Raw genomic sequence first — 20625 nt, 5'->3', positions numbered from 1 at the left:
TTCTTTTCTCCAAATCTGAAGATTTTAGCCACAAAAGAAACGATCCCTGCAATACTCCAGCATGGTTAGATTCTTCTGACCTAGTGAGAACATCTCAAAAAGAGATCTCACAGACAACACATTTGTTAGGTCATAAATCAGGGTTTCTAGAAACCCAAGTCATTATCATGCCATCTTAAAGGCCCCAAATAAACTGAGAATGGACAGAATCTCCAGGAGTGGACACACGTTGGGCAGCCTTTCACCAAACAAGGACCACATGTGCAGGCCTTGCTCCCTCTCCATTCCAGACACTTGCCCATGGAGCCGGAACCAGCACCTGAAGCATGAAACCAAATAGGAGGATGGGAAATTCCTTCAAACAGCTTCAGAAACAAATTTTCCCGAGTCTCACATGAGCAAAATGATCAGATCCTAGACCCAGCTCTACCCATGGGAAGTAGCCACAATTCATTTAAAGGAAGAAAAAATATGGTTCAAGTTCAAATTCTCAGCTTTCCAAACATGGCCATGACCTGATAAGATAAATTCCTTTAGGTTGTTAAGAAATCACTGAATGTTATTATTAATTTACTAAACTATTGTTTGAACTTTAAAATCCTCATTATATTTAATTTTTGGTATATGGGAGAACAGTGTCTATTGGGAACAATGATCCTTGTTCATTCATTCTTCTGTTGACTCTCAAATAGTAATTAAATAATACTCACAAAGTAATGGTAAAAAGACTACCAGCTTGAAAGTGTAACACAAATGATATTTTACACACCAAAATGTTTTAATACATTTTACACATCAGAAGTTTTTAGAATTTACATTCTAAAGACATTAGGATCTAACAATTCATAGAAGAAGCGCAAAGTTTCTAAATCCCAAAAAGAAGAGTTGTTCTTACACCCTCAACCATACTTTCCAAATTTTCCACTAAGACTCTATTCAAGTATATTCTGGCCAAAAGGTTTGTGTCGTTTTGTTTTTGTTTTGTTTTTTTCTTTTCAAGTAAGTACTACCCTAGTCAGCCCAACAGCCAGCCAATATGTATTATGTGTTAAATCCAGTGCTAGGCATGGGGAATACTGAGACTCAGATATAACTTTCACCGTGAGCTACTGGATAGATTCATCAGCAAAATACAAAGGATACACTAGATGATAGCCAAGATTGTTTCTAGCAAATTTGTTTTGTTTTGACTTCAGAACAACTTTAAACAACTATAAGACTTTTCAAGACATCGAGTTAAGGCAGGCAACAATGAAAAAGTGAAATTTCTAACTTAGGGGTTTGGGATTAGCAGATACAAACTATTATATATAAAACAGATAAACAACAAGGTCCTACTGTATAGCACAGGGAACTATATTCAATAGCCTGTAATAAATCATAATGGAAAAGAATATGAAAAAGAATATATATATGTATAACTGAATCACTTTGCTGTACAGCAGAAAATCAACCACACTTCAATAAAAAAATTTTTTTACAAAGTGAAATTTCAAAATCGTTCGGTAAATAGAGAAATCTTTTTTTTTTGGTCCACCACGTGCTTGCAGGATCTCAGTTCCCCGACCAGGGATTGAACCCAGGCCGTGGCAGTGAAAGCCTGGAATCCTAACCACTAGGCCACTAGGGAACTCCCAGTAGAGAATTCTCCATCACTGGGTTTAATACCTGATGTTCAAAAACTTAAACATACAAGTATCTTATTTCCTAGAGACTTTTTTCCTCTTAATCTCATTTGCAGATCACTTGAGTTCTTTGCTTTTCCATTTTCCTACTTGCTTCTCAAAGCAACAGAGAGAAAAGTTACACAAATGATATAAAACTATGCAATAAAAAAATTAAGCCACACTTTTCCCCAGACCTAAGTCCACGAATTTCATGTTCCACATATCATGGAGCATAATCAAATGCATAGAAAAGCTCTCCCCGCTCAGTGAAACAGAAACCCAACAAGCCCAATCTCACTCCCTAAGGAACATGGCATGGCCACAGTGTCACATACTCTTTGAGAACTCACTCCAGCTTGGTGTTGACCCTCAACTAAACAGAGCAGCTTTTCCAGTCCCACTGGTTTCTGTTACTGGGCTCCAAAGCACCCACATATAGACTCTTCACGCAAAAATGACATCACACACAAAAAACTTGCATTTAGTACCAAATCAAAATACCACACATTTGAACATCACATGATCCTAAAATTAAGCAACACTGACTGCCACTGTATGTTACAAATCACTCAATGCCACTACTTATCTTTTCTTGAAAGAGTAAAAGCACTCCCCAGAGAGAAATGCTGTTCTAACAGGCTATCCCCACTTTTCACACCAGTCCAGCTTCACCTCAAGGGTACAGAACACAACTGTTCCCAAGAGTGGCTCACTGAGCTTTGGGGGAGCAGGGAAGAGGTCTTCAGAGTTGCAAAAGCACACTGGGAGAGCCTAAAATAGCTTCCTTTTCCTCGTGGGAATCATCAGTATAATCGATCCCACCTCCAAATGCACTCCTGTAATTCTGAGTTCTCACCATTAGAGATTTTTAGCCAAGGCAGTCGTCACAAAGAGTTGTTACACTTTGGCTCACTTTATGATGGATATTCTCCCTTAGACTTGGAATGAGATTTACGGACTACTCTAAAGTTGCCTGGAATTAGACACACAGCAAGAACAAAAATAATCTGGCCCTCATTTTCACCTCAATAAAATGATTCTCCAGTAAACCTGTTCAGGCAATTAAAATCAATTTCAATTTCCACTTCCTAAGCTTTTCTATTCTTCCTTAAGAGAAAGAAGGGCATTAAGTAAACAAAACCTGAATTTTAAATCTGACTTCAAATTGCCTGGGGCTAATTCATACTTAAGTAAATAAATAAGTGTGGCATAAACTAATAAATATCTCATATATATGTAAAACATGTTTTTATAAAGCATTCACCTACCTTTAACTCAGCCTTTTCGTTAGGACTGCACTTCATGGAAAAATCCACACACACAGCACCTTTCCTCCTAGAACTTCAAGGTCCTTATGAAGGAACAGAACTTTCTAAACAGGAAACCAAAGTGTAGTAAGGCGGGGCCATTTTCCTCAATGACACCAGAACCCAAAATTCCTGACATTCCCCAGCCATAAGTTCAAGGCTTGCTACACCATAAACCACATGCTGTGGTTCAGTGAGCATATGGAGACAGGACTGTTCAGTGAACTGAACATGAAATTTAAAAAAAAAATTTTTTTTTGTAATTTGGTCAAAGTGGCAAATAGGAAAGAAAATAAAATTCTGACATGACCCATGGTAGTGCCCATCCCTATGAAACACTACCTTTACTCTGACTTGCACGTATTCTAAAACTACCTTCAGCAACATCAATGAACGACTCGCTAGAGAAGCCCAGGCACCTGACTTTACAAATCCATAAATCTAAATGCAACCAGTCACCTAGAGCAGATATTTAAATCATTTTGCTATGACATTTAATGTCGAGAAAAATCACAAGCAAGGCTCCAGTGGAAAATGAGTTTGCTCATAAAGAAAAAAACATATTTAGTATTGAAAATCTACTTTCCAACAAAGAAATCTGCATTTTACTGAGAGTCCTGAAACTCTGGACAAATTCTTTGCCTCACTCCCCACGTGAACCACAAAGTAATGATGAAGCACCTGAACAGGGATGTGAGCTCTGAGCCAAGTTTCCTCTATGATGACACTTTTCCAGATGGCACCTGAGGCTGTCAGGTGTTTCTTACTTTGGCACATACTCAAGGACGTTACGTAAGGCTGATCGTCTCCGGTACATACACTAGCTTCAGAAAGCCGTTTTGAAGGCTCACTTCCTTTTCTTATGATGGAAGCTCTCCTGTGTGGCTGGGAAATAAGAGTCAATGTTGTTCATTATCCAAAAGAAGCTGCAGTTACTGGGAATGGCAAACAAAGGACAAGTTACTGAGTTCAGCTCAACACAGTGAGACAAAATAAAGATTCCCCCAAGGACCTAGAACTGCAAAATCCAGTGGTTTTAAGTAGCCATCTTTTAGAGGTTTGTATACTATTCAGTGATGGAAAAATTGTTTTATTTATTTATTTATAATTTGATTGAAGTATAGTCGATTTACAATGTTGTTAATTTCTTCTGTACAGAAAAGTGATTCATTTAAACAAATATATATTCTTTCTCGTATTCTTTTCCATTATGGTTTATCACAGGATATTGAATATAGTTCTCTGTGCTATACAGTAGGACCTTGTTGTTTACCCATTTTATATATAATAGTTTGCATCTGCTAATCCCAAACTAGTGATGGAAAAATTAGCGTCCCAGGCTTAAGGCACCATTATCTGAAAACTGCAGGATGCTTTCTTGCAGGATTTGATTCAACGAACTACAAGATGAAAAAAAGGTATCTCTAAGCTACATGGTCAAGCAATCAATCGGTACCTGGGTTCAGAAACTAGTGGGAAACGCATGAGCCATCAATTTTTTTTTAATTAATTAATTAATTTATTTATATTTTTGGCTGTGTTGGGTCTTCGTTGCTGTGCGCGGGCTTTCTCTAGTTGCCGTGAGCAGGGGCTACTCTTTGTTGCGATGTGCGGGCTTCTCATTGTTGTGGCTTCTCTTACTGCGGAGCACAGGCTCTAGGCGCGCAGGCTTCAGTAGTTGTGGCACGTGGGCTCAGTAGTTGTGGCGCGCGGGCTCTAGAGCGCAGGCTCAGTAGTTGTGGCGCACAGGCTTAGTTGCTCCGTGGCTTGTGGGATCTTCCCCGGCCAGGGCTCGAACCCGTGTCCCTTGCATTGGCAGGCGGATTCTTAACCACTGTGCCACCAGGGAAGCCCGCATGAGCCATTATTGAATTCCACGGGCTAAGCAGGCTTTTTGCCAGATGACTGAAATCTTTAAAAGTTGCCATGCTAATGAGTTACTACTGCATTCTGAATTTCCTTACTGTGCCCAGAAAAACAACATATTCAGTGCATGGTTTTACATTATATCATGGAGCTATAGCAACCACTCATCCTGCCTCTACATCTGTTTTTCCCTTTTTGACAGCCATTCCATTGGAGAAAAAGAACTGCTAATTTTGCTTGGTGGCCTCTAAAATGTACATGTCTGGCATTTCGGGCAGTGTTTACAATTTCTAAGCTTTAATTAATCATGAATTTTGGACATCAGTGATTGTTTTACAGGGAAAAAAAACTACTGCATAAAAATCTAGGTTCAAACTCTGGTTTTGCTATTTATTAGCTTTGAGATTTGGAGCAGATCACACACACATAATAAAAGAGTTGACAAAAAAGGGAGCTGATTTACAAGGTCACCAGTGATTCCATGTATATGGCAAGAAATGTTAAAAAAAATGAGCCTAGAGCAGCAGTTCAAGTTTTTTGGTCTTAGGACCCCTTTACATTCTTAGAGATTATTGAAGACTCCAAAGAGCTTATTTTAGAAAATTCTAGAAAACAAGAATATACACACATGAGCCAACATGTAGCCTCTAGAAAACTCCACTAAACACATAAGAAAATAAAAGTAAAAGAGGTAAACAATGTCTTAGTACCATAATGAAAACTGTTTTGACTTCACAGACCCCTTCAAAATGTCTTGGGAACCCTCAGGAATCCTCAGATTATACTTTGAGAACCACTGGCCTCGAATATCTTAACATACAGAAAGCAGAGAAGCTGTCAAAGACCACTAGAATCATATCAAGAGGATCCAGGAGCCAGCACAAAGGGACTCCCACTGGCCAAAGACGGGACAATTTTAGTGTCAAGAATAAATGCAATGGATTAAAACACCAATATTTTTTAATTCATGAATCACATACCTCTCTCACTCTCTCTCAATGGCTACCTTTTGAGGACATTACTAATTAGCTGGCTAATGGAGCCAACAACAGTTGACCCTTGAATAACATGGGTTTGAACTGTGCAGATCCACTTATATGTGGGTTTCTTTCAGTAGTAAATACTACAGTGCAACACAATCTGCTGTTGGTTGAACCCACCAATGGGGAGGGCCGGACTGTAAGTTATATGTAAATTTTCAGCTTCATGAAGGGTCAGCACCCCTAACCCCCATGTTGTTCAAGGGTCAACCGTAATTACTTTAAAAACTGGTAAATAAAGAGAAAGAATCAGGCATATTTCCTGCCTTTCCTACATAAATTTTACCCAGGAGAACCAAGTAGCTGATTAGCAGAAGTTTCTCTTTATTCAAGTATTCCAGCTAATAAATGAAGAAATGATGGAGAAGAAGATTTTGAAACCCCTAATGAATTGATTAGGCAGCAAGGATCACCATTAACTGTTCACATCTCTCTCTTTTTCTCTCCTTCTCTGTCTCTCTCTGTCTCTCTCTCTGTCTCTCTCTCTCTCTCTCACACACACACACACACACACACACACACACACACACACACACACACACACACACACGGAACTGGTGTTAAATGCCTCCTGATAAGAGTACACACACACTTAGAGTATTCTTGACAAAAAATGGAAATAGAATTTGACCCAGTCTCTAGATGTGACTACCAATTCCCAAGAAATCTGGGAACTAAAGGAATACGTTAAACACAGGAACACTTAACATTGAACTCTGTGGGATGTTATTGGCAAAATCCAGCCAATAGACCAGAATAAATGGTCTGGTTTGGCAAAAAATAAATTGCAAGGAAAAGATAGTGAAGGTGAACCTACAGACTAAAAGGTACTGAAGAGGCATGTCAATCAATTGCAATGTCTGGGCCTTATTTGGATCCTGATACAAACAAACCAAAAAAAAAAAAAAATGAAGAAAACAGATAAATCTCAGCGCTGACTAGATATTTCATATTTGATTATATTACAGAAGTTCTTAAAGTATGATAATAATATTACAGTATTAAAAGAAAAGAAAGAGTCCTTGTCTTTCAGAGATGTGTATAGAAGTACTTACTAGTGAAATAATAGGATGTTAGGGATTTGCTTCAAAATAGTCCAGGGTGTGGGAAAAGAGGTTGGGATCTAAATGAAGAAAGATGGCTATAAATTGACCATTGTTGAAGCTGGGAGAAAGGCACACAGGGTCCATTGTAATGTTCTATTTCTGTATATGTCTGAAATTTTCCACTCCAAAAAAACAGAAGTGGCCATGAAAACATCTGCTTGTCTTCTCCAGCGATTCTGTGAGCTGGGAAGGCAGGTCCTCTCTGCCGCCCAGCACTCAGCAGCATGGAGCACACAGCATGTTTTTGAGGCACCCCATGACCGAGGCTGCCAGCTGACCTGTGACAGGGTAGGTTCAGCAAAGAAGCCCTGAATCCGCTGTCTCTGAACCTGAGACATCTTTCCAACAGAGCAGGAAACAACACTGCATTTAGAGTATGATCCTAACCAAGAAACAAACAAAAACTCAACACAGAGAAAGGTGTAAAAACTCCTCACAGATAAAGAACACACATGAAAACAGTAAGTTTAAATTTTTTGTTGTTGTTGTTTATTCTCCCGGGTATAGGGACTACGAGAATTTGCTTTTCTTTGCATCTATTTCTCTAAATTTCCCAAATTTTCTGCAATTACTGTATTAAATGTGGGAAGAAACCTAATAAACTATTTTTAAATCATCTATAATACCAAAACTCTATAGACAGTTCTTTTTAAACAGTAAGAATATTTTATTTGTTATATTTCTGTGAACCTTTCCATGGCTCAGATAAAGGAAGAACATTATAATCATGAAGAAAATATTAAAAACTATCATTGAGGGATTTTTAATTCAATTATGAAAGCAACAGAAAAACACCCTTTTTATATTTGGGAAAGGGGAGATACTCTTCATTATCTTTTCCTCTATAAAATAAAGGAGAGAAGCTATTTTTAAAAAAACCCTGTCTGGACAACCTAGCCCAAGAAAATCTCTTGAGATTCTTCTAAAACCTCAGTTTCAGCACAGAATGCTGGGGACAAACAGGGGTGTCTGGGACCTAATGAAAGGCCTTCTGTCCAGATACTGGACAGGTCTGGAGATGTGCATCTATATACATCTGCGTATATGTATATCCCACCATCACCCCTCCCCTCCCCCAACCCACCCCACTCCTTTCCATCAGTTCAGGGAAGAGAAAGGGAAATTTAGTTTGATGCCAAGATTCCACACCTGGTAACACCATATTCTCCAAGGGAAGATGTGTCCCACAAACAAAAACAGATTTTTTTTTCTTTTTTTTAGAGAAAATGTTCCTTTCAGATGAAGATTCTTAAAAAAAAAACAACTAGGCAACAGCTTAGAATCCTATGCCTGCTTCAATCATTTCACTTAGAAAATAAATGAAAGAATATGTGTGCCGTATCTATTAATAATTGAACATGAAAAAAAAGAAAAACATTGGAAATTGGCATAGATAATTGTTATGTTTTCCACACGGGTCTAATTAAACTTGATTTAGACTGCACACTGCCTTTTTTTTTTTAACCCTGCTATTAAATAAACAAACAACAACAAGAAAAAGAAGCCGAAACTGCCACTTCTCCTGTGCTTTATATATACTGTGGGAGGCTGTACTCAAAGCGAAGGAAAAAGTTAAAATGACTCAACATACAGCATTGTAACCTTGAAGTTAAAGAGTGTGAGACTTCGACTACGTTGCCAACGTGAAAATCATCAAATCTTACATTTATTAGCTGTGCGACTTTGAGTAAGCTGTTTAACCTCTCTGCGCAGCGTGGGTTCCTCTTGTATAAAATAAAGAGTGGGAGTGTCATAGGGCTATACTAACTGAGATGAGAAATGGAAAAATTCCTAAGACAGTACCTAACACATACATGCTCTATAAATGCTACCTACTATTGCTATTATAACCTAATACACCTTTTTTCTACTCTATCCTCTCCCTTTTTTCCTTTTTTCATCCAAGAAACAAAGATTTTACAAACTTCTAATTCTTCAGCCTCATCAGTGAATACTGTAATCTATTTTAAACCTGGACTCTTCTACTTTCCCCAGAGCAGAAATAAACTTTTTGTCTAGGAAAAAACAAAAAAGCAAAAACAAGGATGCAGTTAGATTTCCCTTTACTTTATGCCAATCATGAATGGTAGCAGATTCCTAACTCCCTGAACCTAGAAAAAATATCTCACAGTTTCTGAGATCCTAGGCAATCCTCAGAATTAGAGACAGTCACTCCCCAGTCCCCACCAGATGCCTTTGAACTGGGGATCTAGTTTCCAATTCCACTAAGTCTCTCATGGCTCTTTGGAGAAAAGAAGTCATTCAGACAATCTATGCCAATAAGAATGAGGGGGAGAAATTTACATGATTCTAGAGAAAGGAACACAAGTCTTAAGAATATTCACATGTCGGGCTTCCCTGGTGGCGCAGTGGTTGAGGGTTCGAGCCCTGGTCTGGGAAGATCCCACATGCCGCGGAGCAACTAGGCCCGTGAGCCACAACTACTGAGCCTGCGCGTCTGGGGCCTGTGCTCCGCAACAAGAGAGGCCGCGATAGTGAGAGGCCCGCGTACCACGATGAAGAGTGGCCCCCGCTTGCCGCAACTAAAGGAAGCCCTCACACAGAAACAAAGACCCAACACAGCCAAATAAATAAATAAATAAATAATAATTAAAGGTGCTAATAATTAAAAAAAAAAAAAAAAGAATATTCACATGTCATACACAGCTTTTACTCAAAAGAAAATTCTAGGTGTGTTGTACTATCAGGGAGACTCCTGGATGTGAAATAGGACATGAAAAAAGAAAACAAACCAAGATCATTATATTCTAGGCTACAAGGAGTCAGAAAGGGGAGGTGGAATGAGATTCACACATGATTTAGGTTCTAAAAACATGGGAACTGGTATGAGAACTAAAAGCAAAGTTAATAAGTCTTGCATTTAAGAGAAGTTGGCAGATAAAGGAGATAAAGAAATCTGAAGTGAGTGCTGTCCAGCTGTACAGTGTATAGTGCTGAGTAAGCAGTAAAAGATTTAGCAGCAATTAATATGAAATAGTCCAGTAATGGCATAGTCAAAGGCCTAGGTATCTCTGTATATATCTGCACCCAAGCTGAAGTGAATGGAATGGGACAAATCTTTTATTCACCAGAATTCTCAGAAAATAGGCAGTATTTATCTGTGCTAGTTGTTAAGGTATAAAGTGAGGACTCGTCCCACAGCTGCCCCTGTGTGGATAGAACTTTGATACTCGAGTGAGAAAGAATATGGTGGAGGGGTAGAATCAGTAAAGCTGGGGAAAGATCACATAGGTCAAACTGTGACTCTTCGAGTCTACGCAAAAGCCTATCTGATGGGACACGGTTTCCCGGGGAAACTGCGTGGGAAAAAGTGTTGCACTCAGAACGCTCGTGAGTGACACAGACAGCACTTTAGGACACAGACACTCGGAGGCAGAGGGGGGTGTGAGCAAGGAAGACACAGGAATGTGTGGAATCACGAGAAGCCTCTGGGTTGAGCCAAGTTTAACTAAAAACCTCCAAAGGGCAGAGAAAACCAGTTGGTACTCAGTTACCAAGATATAAGATTGATGGTATAAGGAAAGGATGCAAGTGCATTAAAAGATCAAGACTCCATGGGGACCTAAAAATCATGGCCATTTGACTAAGGGTGGCCCTGGGCCATCATATATCTCAACGACTTACTAGGCTCTAAGGAATCCCTGGGGGACACCAGGGGGCAGGAGAACTTAAACTGGACCTGGCTGCTTCTCCCAGGGCTTGGATCACAGCGGGCAGCTAAGCAGGGGCAGACAGACAGCACAGCAGTTGAGATTTCCAGCTGTGAAACCAAACCGCGTGGGTTTGAACCTCAACTTGCCATCCACTAGCTCAAACTCAGCGCTTGTTCTGCCCGCTCAGACATCCACCCCTGAGCTTTCCCTCTTTCCAAATTCTCTTGGTTGTGGGTCACTAGCAGGTGTTCTCCCCAAGTAAAGAAACACAGGATTTCTCAACAACATACAACCCCATTATCCTCTGCTCCCATGTCAGTAATTCCAGAAAACACATTCTTCGCCTAATCTTTGGATGGATTCCTTTCTGTTTTGTCATCATGGTGCTGCATTACTTCTTTTTTTTTTTTTTTTTTTGGTATTACTTTTTTATTCTCGCATCCTTCCCGCAGTGTACACAAGCAGGACTCCCAGAAATTCTCCATATGTCTCAGACCTCAGCCACTGCCAGGGGCTGCGTGCTCACCTGCAACTCAGTCCTTACACAGCTAAATGCTGAGCGCCCACCCCAGGCCTCGGCAGCAATGCACTAGACCCCGAGTTTCCCACGGGGCCTGAAGGCTTCTCTGAGACCAGGCTCTTCTCTGTCTTTTCCAAATGCATTGTCAAAGCTGTGACCTTTAATATTACGGGAGGCTCTCATTATTCCTAGAATCCCACACTCTCCTGGTTTTCCAAAGTACTGACCCAGAATTTACCTAAAAAGGAGCACACATAGAGGCCAACCATCTGAGAGGAGTAATGTGGTGAAATATCAGGGGCTAAACCTCTAAATTTATGCTATTATTTGACATCGCCACCCAGGGTTACGGTGCCCTCTGGACACTATCCCTTTCCTCCTGTCTTTCCACATCCCTCCCTCAAGAGTGACTTTTCAGAGTCATACACCTTGGTCTGGTAGGACAATCCTGGTTCCAGAGCCCAGAGAGCTGTATCCAGGTCCCAGTGTACCAATATAAACTATATGGCCTGTGGACGGTTATCAATCTTCTCCAGACCTCAGTTTCCTTCTATATAATATTTTGGATGCTGAGATCTATTTCCTGCCAGCTGTAACACTCTGTGATTCTAAAGTCCCCATTTACGCTTTGGCCTCAGTATAGAGAACTACCACGACATGAAAACCCTGAGGTTCACTTCATGTAGGAGATTAGTTCTTAACTGATAAACTTCTTTAATGTGGGATCTTTCTGACCAGCCACCTAGGCCCAATAAGAATAGCCACCATTAATGGCCTACCCCGTCCCAGGCAATGCTCTTGGCAGTTTACAAAGTCAACTGAGACTTTAAAGGACCTTAAGGAGGGAAGGGCTCCTTGGCTACAATTTAACTCAGCCCCCTCTGCTCTGTTGAGCCCAAGAAGCAATGCTTGGTAGACTTGCACCTCACCTCCCACTTTATAAGCTTTACAACAGCAAGTAAAGATGTACACAAAAGTACAGAAGGAATTAATAAGCCACAAGAAGACTTATGTCGAGAATGAACTAAGCCTTTCAAAAAAAATTCTAAGGACAAAGCAGGTGGTTTAGTTATTCAGAGAGCAAGAAAAAATGATCAAGGCAGGGCCCAAACTATTGCTCGGGTAAAACAGTATAAAACAGCAGATGTCAAGGACATGCCATGCTCATCAGTAACACTTTGTTCTCTTTATTGGAGAAAAATGAAGCAATCCTTAAAGGCCTGAAGTCCCAGGCAGGAGAACCCAAGTCTCCAGACTCTTGAATACACCAGGATCTAAAGGAACTTGCAGACTGTTAAGCCTTGAGTTGGGTAAAGCGATTCTTGTTTTGCGAATAGTTTGAGAAAAAAAAATATCCAAGGTTTCTCACAAACTTAACAATCTATAAGTCTATGAAAGAGCTAACTTACTAAGATACACAAACAATATACACAAAGGAGTCAGAGAAAGGAAAGATCTAGTATCATTTTGGACTTGGCTTTGGCCTCACTGGGCAGGAGGAAATGGATGTGAGATGGAGAAAGGGGAGGACAGGCATTGGGATGGGGCAAAGTACAGGTAAGAGTAGGGATGAATAAACAGGTTCCTTGGGGAAGAATAAGGAAACAGCCCTACAGAGAGCAGAGTGGGGGCTGGTTGGCAGCAGAGCTGCTCTGGGCTGTAGGACACTTCATTCTGTGGCAGATCTCTGAGCGTTTGTGGGACTTCTGCTATCACTGCTCATCCCCCTCCGCCTGCAAACACGGACCATCTTTCCCCGTGCTCTGTCGCTTACCTAATCTTTTCAGAATCAGTAACAAATAGATGCTGTATCTGAAAGCCTACACGCTTGAATTTTTTTTTTTTTTTTAAGACTCTAGACGGCTGCATCCTGATTACTTGGTGAGGATTTTTATCACAACCTTCAGATGTTTTGAGATTATGAGATTTAGCATCTTATTAAATCCAAAACCCAAGTGGTTTTTTTTTTTTTCCCCCTTGGTGAGACTTCCAAACCTTTTTTCCCTCTCACGTAGAAGCAATGCTGGCTCCAATGCCTTACCATTCAGAGAAGAATTTTTTGAGCTCTCAGATTACTGCTTATAAACTACCGACTGATGGACTTGCTCAGGTTCTGTTACTGCCAAAGCACGACACACGTTACAAATAACAACAGATGTCTCTGACATAGCTTCCTACTTACCCTGCCTTCAAAGCTCATCATAGTGAGAGCCACAAGGGATCCAGTTAAACATGGGCTCCTCTTAAAGGTTTTGATTACACCATCAGTCACCTTCAGAAGTAACATGACTATGGAAGGCAAAAGAGCACCAAATCATTCCAGCAACTGAAAAGTCTATGAACTCAAGAGGTTTAAAGGATTTACATTTTCTGTACCAAAAGTGATTAAAGACACAGTTTTCCTAATATCAGTCTCTGGACATATTGCAAAAACAGAGGTAGGCCCCCAAACCACTTCAATATACTCTTCCATTGAAATCAAAGGGAAGGAGGTTAAGAGGAAATGGATAACCTATTCTTATTAAACAGCCAACCCAGATACAAATGACGTTGAACCATGACCAAAATTTTCCTTTCCTGTCTTAGTCCTGCAATGAGCAAGGGAGACCTGAGTATCCAAAATCCATCAACACTCTGGTCTCCGTTCCCTTGCCTGCCTCACCTCCAACTAAACCTCTCCGGCACTCCACCCAAACCTCACCACCCAGCATCCCTCCTCTGACTACAATACCCTCAGCTTCAGCTGCCTCATTAAAATCCCCTTCATTGTGATCAACCATTTGGGCCTCATCTGAAGTTTCATTTCACGTCCCTTCTTACTCAGCTTCCTTTCTAAAGGCCAACATCTCCATAGAGCGCATCCCATAACACCCTTGACAAATGCCCTCAAGATACCTTGCTCACCCTTTTGTCCTTCCTCTTCTGCCAAACCCCATAGCTGATGCCTATGGTAGCTCTGTCTGTGCCCACAACTGAGCACCTAGGCACTGCAGAGTCATTCAACATTCATGAGTGCCAACCACTAATGAGTCAGTCCTCCACAATGCTGGGTGATCCCACCCACTCATTCTCCCACTCTCAACTCTTATTTCACTTTCAAAGGGCCACCTCTTCTGACATCCACACCACCATCACTCCCATTCCCAGATGACCTTGCCTCCTAACAGAGAAATGGAACCTATGGCATAGCAACTTCTCAGTATCAGACTAACTTACTACTGACCTTCAGCTTCTGCCCTCCTGTTGCATCCTGTTCCTCCTCTCACCCAAGGTCAATCTCTCCACTGGGCTTTAGATCCCACTTCACCCCACCTTCTCAGACTCATATAATCAATTACCCCTTGTCTCTTCTCTCCTGTCTATTCAACCGACTTCTCCCTTTCAACCAGATCTTTCCCATCAACAATTCAACACACTCGAATCCTATTTTTAAAGCTTTCTACCCTCAACCTCATGTCTCCAGCTAGTGCTTTATTTCTTTGCTTCCTTCACAGGAAAAATAAAAATTGTCCTCCTTGGATATCTCCCATTTTTCCATCTCCCATTCATTTTTCAGCCCATTCCAACCTGGCTTGGCTCCATCACTCCCTGAAACAGCTCCAGGCTGGATCAATAATGATCTCTTTGTTGCCAAATTCAAATGAGAATTTTTTTTTCATTCTTTATCTTATTTGACCTCCTGACAGTATCTGGCCATGTTAATCAATTTCTCCCTGAAACCCTGCAACACTCCTTGCTTTGGCCTCTACAATCAATGTTCTTCCTGCCACCATGGCTTCCTTCTCTTTGCAAGCTTATCCTCCTCTGCCTATTCTTCCAGGGTTCAAACTCTTCAAAGCTTGAATCTAGGTCTCCTTCCCTTTTCACTCTATATCAGCAGTCAAAAGTCCAACTAGGCTTCCCTGGTGGCGCAGTGGTTGAGAATCTGCCTGCTAATGCAGGGGACACGGGTTCGAGCCCTGGTCTGGGAAGATCCCACATGCTGCGGAGCAACTAGGCCCGTGAGCCACAACTACTGAGCCTGCACGTCTGGAGCCTGTGCTCCGCAACAAGAGAGGCCGTGATAGTGAGAGGCCCGTGCACTGCGATGAAGAGTGGCCCCCGCTTGCCGCAACTACAGAAAGCCCTCGCACAGAAACGAAGACCCAACACAGCCATAAATAAATAAATTAAAAAAAAAAAAAAAAAAAAAAGTCCAACTACCCACAGGGACAAGCAAGTAATACAATTAAGGGAAACAAAGTTGACTTTCACTTCCCCCTCAGGTCTACAATTTAAAGCACAGCAGAACCGACAGGATAGCTGGCAACAGACCTGAAGCATCAGGGTCAGATGACAGTAGGGAGAGGTACAGACTATAATAAAATGGATAGCAGATGTTCCTACTAAAACAACAATTACTTAGCTCAAGCCAAAGTCCTGATTTATAGATGGAAACTCACGATTTTTAAATCTTGGCGATTAAGATTTCTTTCTGGTGTGAATAAAAGAAATCCTGGGTTACACCAAAAGGAGAATTTATTGGCTCATTTAACCACAAAGCCTAGAGGTACAGCTTGCCACTGGGTTTAATCAACGTGATCAGGACCAGTTTCTCTATCTGGATTCTTCATGTCCCTAATTCGCAGATCAGATCTACCCTATGGCAGCAAGGCCATTGCTAGACCTCCAGACCACATCCTGCCAGGTTTAAGCAGAAAACAAGGAAGATACTCTTCCTGGAGTTTCCTCTACCCCCCACCCCCCAGTCTCAAAATTCCCTCTGATTAGACCAGCTTGGATTAGAAGGCCATTCTTGAACCAACCACCGTGGCTAGACGACTCAGGAATGATTGGCCAGCCCTGAGTCACACACTTCATTCGGAGTCAGGGGAAGAACTTTATCTAAGCTAAGGTCTGAGACTGGAGGATAGGGAATTTCTTAAAAGGAAATTAGGGTGCTGCCATCAAAAGACAAAGTATATTTGGGGCAGCCAAAAAACCATAAACATGCTACAGCAACTTGTTCAAATATTTTAAAAACACTGCATAGGCCAAATAAAACAGGTTTGCTGGCTGAAGGTGGCTTGTCAACCTCCAGTCCCAATCCTGCTTTTTTGTTTCCTAGGTGATCTCATCCAAGCTCAAACCTTCATCTACCATTTCTATACCCAAAATGCCACATTTTTATCTCTGACTCACAAATTCAACTGCCTACTCAACATCCTCACTTGGATGCCTCAAACTCATCTCAAATTCAATGTGCCCAAAATGAAATTAATGATCTTCTCACCCCACACTCCTCTCCCATCCAAAGCTGGCCTTACTCAGCGCTGTTATGTAGGGGCGGGGAGGTGGAGGGAAAAGTAAGGGGAGATAAGACCAACGTGACTGAGGTACTGCTTGAAAGAAAAATAAAATCTTTCAGGAAGTCCAAGGGTAAGTCAACTGAAATTCTATTGTTACTTCAAATATTTAAGAAAGACATTCGATATCTTAATTCATATAGATTTGCAATTTTCAATTTCCAACTCTTCCCAGTTTATTTTTAAGACACATAGAAATAAAGTATCATCAGAAATACCAAAGGCAGGGACCTCCCTAGTGGCACAGTGGTTAAGAATCCGCCTGCCAATGCAGGGGACACAGATTCGAGCCCTGGTCCGGGAAGATCCCACATGCCACGGAGCAACTAAGCCCGTGTGCCACAGCTACTGAGCCTGCACTCTAGAGCCCGCGAGCCACAACTACTGAGCTCACGTGCCACGACTACTGAAGCCCGCGCGCCTAGAGCCCGTGCTCCGCAACAAGAGAAGGCACCGCAATGAGAAGCCCGCTCACCGCAACGTAGAGTGGCCCCTGCTCGCTACAACTAGAGAAAACCCGTGCGCAGCAACAAAAGACCCAACACAGCCAAAAATAAATAATTAAATAAATGAAATGTATTAAAAAAAAAAAAAAAGAAATATCAAAGGCAGAAAAATTGTCCAGGGACCTTGGAAGGTGCTTTTGTTTGCATGTTAGTTGGCACAGCGGTAGTTTTCTAGTAAACATATCTGATTTGATCCTGACAACAACCCAGGAGGTTGGTAAGGCAAATTATTACCATATTTCATCAAATCTAAGAAATCACTGATTTTAAGATGCATCATCACTTTATGCACCACTATATTAAACAAAAACACCACAAATTAAACCATAACATATAATGTACTATAAAACACATCTTGTTTTAAGATAAAAATGTATGTCTTAGAATCTTTGAAAAACATTATCATAAGCCTCATTTTTCAGATAAGGAACCAAAGGCTCAAACACTTGACCAAAGTTATAATTAACAAGATGAAGAATGGACTTGAACCCATAGGGATCAGTTTCCTAATTTGTCTTTTCCCCCAGTCTAGCCCCTGGGTCTGAATGACCTCTAGAATTTCTTCTGGGGCCCCCAAAGCTTTTCTGATACAAAGGTGGTAAAAGAAATCAGAACTGAATCAACTCAATAAATGCTTTAAAACTGACATGGATTCTTAAGACTGAGAATAATTTAGACCTTGACTTTTCCCTAACGCCTAGACAGCCTAGGAAATACTGCTAGCATAAACAGCAATATATGCCAGGTGTGTAAGAAAAAGATTACATCATTAATTTCAGTGCTAATTCAGTAGGGTTGACACAAAACTTACAGTTGACTACTGATTTTAAGTATGAATCACAAGATGATTTTCACTTGTGAGGTGATATTACTGGGCATCTAGTCAAGGTAAAACTTTCATTCTTTCATAATAAAATATGCCAATTTAATGATTTTGTTTCTTTCTTTGTTTCAAAAATAACCACCTGGAAATGTGCCATGTTATACCTACTTACTGCAAAGCAAATGTATAAGCTTAATAGTTTCAGTCAGTCTGTGCAAGAAGCCTTTTGATTTCAACACCTAACATCCTTTAAAAAGGAAATTTGTTACAAAAAGCCAAGAAATTTGGTGTGAGATCTGAATAGGACAGAACAGGCTTAATTCATGACTTTTTAAAAAAATTTAAATCTAACTGTTTTGCATTTTGTATTCCCCACAGCACTTAGCGCTGTGTCCTAAACATAGAAACTGCCTAATAAGTACACATGATGAGATATACAACAAGAAAAATGACAGTCCCTCTGTTTTCACAAATGTTCCTTCTTTCTAGGACTGTGCTTGCTCTGGAGGAGAAAGTTTAGCAAATTCTTGGTGGCACATCAAATTTAATACTGCAAGTCCTCAAGGAGCTGACAGTCTAATCAAGTACAAGTATAAAAGATATGCAGGTGGCAGATTACCTTTAAGTATGCTCAGTATCTGGACAGTATATTAAAATGTTTTAATATCACATTCAAGCAGGAACGAATATAGAATTAGGAGAGCTGGTACAGTCGGTTGCTGGATATGACCTTGGGCAAGTCACTTCTTGAAATGTTTCCTTAGTTATTACCTACCCATCCCCCAAGGCTACTGCAAAAGAAATTAAGGCTGGAGAAATCTTTTGCAAACCCTGAAGCACTATACAATGTAAGTATTATAGGACTATTGCCCAGAATATTTCAATGACTTCTTTTGAGGGTCCCTTAAGATAACGTTAGAGGGCTCTTACTAAAATGCGAACCCAATCATTCATTCCCAGGTTTAAAGAATCTTTACTGCCGAAGGATAAATTCTTAACTAGTTAGCTTGGTAGATAAGGCTCTTCAAAAACTGGCTCCTCTGCAGCCCCATCTCTGGCTTTACTTTTCAAAGACCACAGCAAATACACAACTGCTCCTTGATCACATTCTCTTCCACATTTCTTTACCTTTGCAATTTTGGTGAAGTTTCGGGCTGTGATTATCCCACCACAGGCAGGAATCCACAGACTGGCTAATATAGCACCTTCCGCATCATTATGAGTCTCTGAGCTTCTCCAGGGCAAAAAGAGCCAATGCCTCATTCTTCCCAATTCCTAGTACAAAGCCACAGCAGCTCATTAAATACTGCTTGAGTGACAGACAAGGGAGATCCTCATTTGCATGCCACACAAAGATGGTACCCAGGAGAGAATCTCAAGGGAAGGCTGTCAAAAAAAAAAAAAAAAAAAAAAAAAAAGGCTTAGAGGCCCTAATGAAAATACTACAGGCCCACATCTCTTACCCAAATCCCGTACAGCCAAATGTGTTTTGGAATGCAAAAATTTTAGCATTTTAGAAATGTAATATATACTTTATGCTCCCCGTGGAGTGTAGGTCAGCACCTCATACTCAAACACAGTAATACCTCTGCAGCAAAACTGACGGATAACCACACTAAACGAGATAAAAAGAATATAAATAGACTCCTGCTCAAGGGAGGTCTTGCCGCCAAATGGGTTACAAGAGCTTTCTGAGCATTTTGGATTTTGGAATTAGAGAGAAAGGATGGGGGATCCATATCACCAGATGTGTGTAGATGGCTCCCATCCATTTTCTCATCTGCTCAGAAATTCACTATGGCAGGACTGACCTATATTAGGCAACAAATAAAAATGGCCACGTACCCAAACAGCAACATAGGCTATACAATATTCTGAGAAGAAGGGGCTCAGAGGCACATGCAAAGAGTCTTTATCACTGGCAACTGTAGTAGCTTCTAAGAACATTAAGGGGAAAAAAAAACAGTAATAATTGCCGGGTCCAGCACTGAAAGACCAGGTGAGAAAAGCAGCAATAAGCAGAGCAGGAAATGAACGTATGAATGATTGTGTAAATAAATACTATTAGAAACTCCTACCACTGATTTCTAAATGTATCTCCAATAGTGGGGGCAGAAATGTACACATACAAACAATGGCATTCATCAGCCAAAATCAAGCTGTCCCAGACCAACACAACTTGCTTCCATATCAAAATAGAAACAGCAATGCATGTCCCCTGCTCTCTAGAACTTCAGGAAAGAATTACACTTTTTGCAAATAATATATAGATATAGGCATATATTACATATATTTTTTAAACAACTAGAAAGACTCCCATGAATGCCTTGCTTGAAAAATTTGTTTTAGAATCAAGTGCTGGGCTTCCCTGGTGGCGCAGTGGTTGAGAATTTGCCTGCCGATGCGGGGGACACGGGTTCGAGCCCTGGTCTGGGAAGATCCCACATGCCGCGGAGCAACTGGGCCCGTGAGCCACAGTTACTGAGCCTGCGCGTCTGGAGCCTGTGCTCCGCAACAAGAGACGCCGCGATAGTGACAGGCCCGCGCACCGCGATGAAGAGTGGCCCCCGCTCGCCACAACTAGAGAAAGCCCTCGCACAGAAACGAAGACCCAACACAGCCATAAATAAAATAAATAAATAAAATTTAAAAAAAAAAAAAAAAAAGAACCAAGTGCTTTCCTAAGAAACTGGTAAGTGCCTTTCTTTCTAAAAAGAAGTACTAAGTAAGCAGGAAGACAAAAGAGATGACCTAATCCCATTTCCAGTGAA

At 40.9% G+C, this 20625-nt stretch overlaps 1 protein-coding gene across 7 annotated transcripts in view; it reads right to left on the bottom strand.

Annotated features, from left to right (window-relative positions):
- Window positions 1-20625, bottom strand: part of STXBP6 (syntaxin binding protein 6) — a 264226-nt gene that overhangs the window by 225579 nt on the left and 18022 nt on the right. Inside the window, exon 1 of one of the 7 annotated variants that reach the window (XM_082384261.1) lies at window positions 18983-19240. The exons of 5 other annotated variants lie outside the window; for them this stretch is intronic. The gene's annotated coding sequence lies outside the window, so the exon portion shown is untranslated. Of the gene's footprint in view, window positions 1-2935; window positions 3053-18982; window positions 19241-20625 lie in introns of those variants that run through there. One more of the 7 variants, XM_082384260.1, reaches the window with a different exon arrangement.

Source organism: Balaenoptera borealis (assembly GCF_965194805.1).
Source record: "Balaenoptera borealis genome assembly, chromosome: 3".
NCBI lineage: Eukaryota > Metazoa > Chordata > Mammalia > Artiodactyla > Balaenopteridae > Balaenoptera > Balaenoptera borealis.
Note: the sequence above shows the minus strand (reverse complement) of the source record. Positions and strands in the feature narration are given on the sequence as shown.